The sequence below is a fragment of the Kogia breviceps genome, chromosome 2 (assembly GCF_026419965.1).
Source record: "Kogia breviceps isolate mKogBre1 chromosome 2, mKogBre1 haplotype 1, whole genome shotgun sequence".
Lineage (NCBI taxonomy): Eukaryota > Metazoa > Chordata > Mammalia > Artiodactyla > Physeteridae > Kogia > Kogia breviceps.
Window position 1 is genome coordinate 36395692 of NC_081311.1, and position 3047 is coordinate 36398738.

A 3047-nucleotide genomic window follows, 5' to 3' on the forward strand; every position below is an offset into this window, starting at 1 on the left:
TAATGCATGCAAAATGCTTAGCCAAGTTTCCAATAATGGCAACTAATATTGGTTGGTTAAAACTGTAGTATGCTCGGACGTGGTACACCAATGTTTGTTAATTATGATTGCATCTGGGCCACAACTGATATACTGTCATGGAGGAACCTAAAGAATCTAGGTAATGAGAAATCTCTGGTAATCAATCAACCAGCTGCAAACAATAATCTTAAGAGTAGAAAGAAACTGTATCTTAAGAGCACGTATTCTCATTTGCAAACATGGTATCCTCCCAAGGGGGAAATGTGTAGCCAGCTCTGCTCTACATGTGGCAAAGAAACACTGCCTGATGTGCTTAGTACATGGGAGGCCATTCTTTCTTATGGTGTATTAATCTCCTAGCAAAAGATGACATTCTGCTGTGGTTCCCATTAGAGAATCATATAACTAGGGAGTTGTAAATGCAAAAAAATAGTGGTGTTACAATGTTGGATGTAATTATGCTGTTTGCTAAATGGGGATCACGGCTTAATTTCAAAGCACATTTTTGTAATTTCTGATTTGTGACATTGAGGGAAAACGTTCACTATCCTATAATAAACTCACTTATTGATCTCATTTCTGAAATGAAGGCCTAAATGTTCATATACAACCTAGAAGATGTAACAGAGAAAGAAGTCACTTTCAAAAATGCTGCACTAGAAAGTTTCCCAACTAGATGTGAAGTAGGTGTAGTAGAACTGAACAGGATGTGTGAGCATTAAGGCCCACTATATTCTCTTTTACGTTGTTTTTTATTTATTTATTTATTTATTTATTTTACTGTATAATTCCATTTATGTGAAACTTCCAGAACAGGCAAAGCCATACACACAGAAAGTAAACCAGCGGGTGCGAGGGGCTGGGGGGTGGCTGCCAATGGACGTGGGGTCTCCTTTCGGGGTGATTCAGAACACTATGAACGTACCAAGTACCTCTGGACGGTACACTTTCAAATGGCCACAGCGGTGAATTTTATGTTATGTGAATTTTAGCTCAATAAAAAAAAAAATCTTTAAAATAAAACGCACCACAGGTGCTCCAGCTCTAACGCGTGTATCTCTTTGTCGTCAAAGAAAAAGGTGGTAAACAACAGTGCCGGGGCAGGGGCTGAGCAGGCCCCGTCACGTCTCGGCAGCGGGGAGCCGGGCGCCCGGAATCCTGGCGCCGCAGGGAGCCGGAGGAGCTGGGGCCGTGCTGCTGCCACATCACCGGATCGTGTACTTGTCCCACTTCTTCTCAGGGTTGTAGGGCTCCCAGCGGCTGGCGGGGAAGATGTGCTTGTTCTTCTCGTACCAGCTCCGCAGCACCACCTTGCCCGCGTGTGACTCCTCCTTCTCCACGGTGGCGTCGCTGAGCAGCCGCACATCATCGTGAACGTCGAAATTGAAGAGGGGCCCGCTCTTCCCTCGCGCCTTGGTGACGATGAAGTCGTAGAAGCTGTGGTGGTGGGGTATGATTAGGTCCTCCTTGATGTACATGAGCTGCTCCACCCCTGCCGACCTGAGCTCGCTGAAGTCTTTGCGCAGGATCTCGAGGGCCTTCTGCAGGAACTGCTGCATCGTGTTGCCCTTCTTTATCTTGACTGTGCGCCGGTGCCCTGAACCATCCCAGTAACTGAAGGTGATCTCGATCTCCTCGCTCTTGATCTTCTCCTGCTTGGCTTCCCACTCCTGCCGTAGCTCCTCCCGGAGCCGATTCTCCTCCTCCTCCCGGTCTCGGTCAGGCAAGAAGCTCGTGTCCACATCTGGGTTCTTCCCCAGTTTCCTCTTCTTTGTGGTGATCTCTCCCCTCTCTAGCTCCTCCTCGTCCACGGTCGCCGCCGCCGCCTCCTCGCCCGCCTCATCTTCCTCCTCCAGGGTGAAGGACAGGCTGGAGATCTTCCGCTTGGCCTCTTTCTTGCGCTCCTTCTCTCTCAGCTTCTCCAGCTTCAGCTGCAGCTCCTTCGACTGCTCCTTCTTGGCTAGCTGCTTCTCCCGCTCCTTCACCAGGGCCTCCTGCTTGGCCTTCATGTCGTTCAGGGTCACAAGACCCACGGTGCTGGACTTGAGCTCCGCCTCCACGGCATCGTAGTGCGCAGAGAACTTCTTGTCAATGTTGGATTTCATTATGTTCTCCTCAGCGATCCTCTCCTTCATCTGCTCCATCTGCTCGCGCTGCTTCTCCCGCTTTTTCATCAGGTGCATGGCGCGGCCCGCCTCGCTCGCGGCACCCTTGTACTGAGCCATGGCGGCGGCAACAGCTACAGCGGTCCAGCAGAGTCTCAGGGGCTGCGGCGGCTGTGCAGGCGGCTGTTCAACTGACCCCAGCGCCGTGACGTCGGCTACCGGTTGTCATACTCCTAATGGAATTATTAAACAGCATTTACTCAGGATTGACAGGACTGGTTCTTGTCTCAGCTTCACCATCAACCAGACATCAGTATCATCATCAGGTCCCCAGGTGTCAATTTTCTTCATTGGTAAAATCAGGGGTTGAATTTCAATTTGTATATTGCCTTGGCAAATTTTGCAACATGAATATATCTGTGTTCTAATTTATTTAATACTCTTAAGTTGACTCGTTTAAAAAAATTTTAAAGGAAATGTTCTATTGTGGCTGCAAATTTTAAAAAAATTGATATGACATCACAAATATCAGGTAACTATAAAATGAATAAATTAAAATAAAACCTTGTTAATCCAAGATAGATGAGGTGATCAGAAGATTCTGAGAGGCTTCTCTACGTAAAAGGCAGTTTAGGTAAGTGCCAGAGAGGTGTTGAAGATATATAAGCAACAAACTGAAACCTTCTCCTAGACCAATCAGGGTGATTGGAAGAGAATTGAAAAGAGTACTGTCTTACCACGTGACTCACTGTTATTTAATGTTTTATGTATTCCCTACGATCTTGTCATTCTTACGATCTTGTCATTCTTACGATCTTGTCATTCTTACGATCTTGTCATTCTTACGATCTTGTCATTCTTACGATCTTGTCATTCTCTAATGGAATGCATCCCATGCTTTGGGAATCACTCAATTAGGTT

The 3047-nt window shown here is 46.8% G+C and overlaps 1 pseudogene; it reads right to left on the reverse strand.

Moving 5' to 3' along the window:
• Window positions 1–790: 790 nt before the first annotated feature.
• LOC131751562 (protein FAM50A pseudogene) lies at window positions 791–2316 on the reverse strand (annotated as a pseudogene).
• Between the last annotated feature and the right edge of the window lie 731 nt (window positions 2317–3047).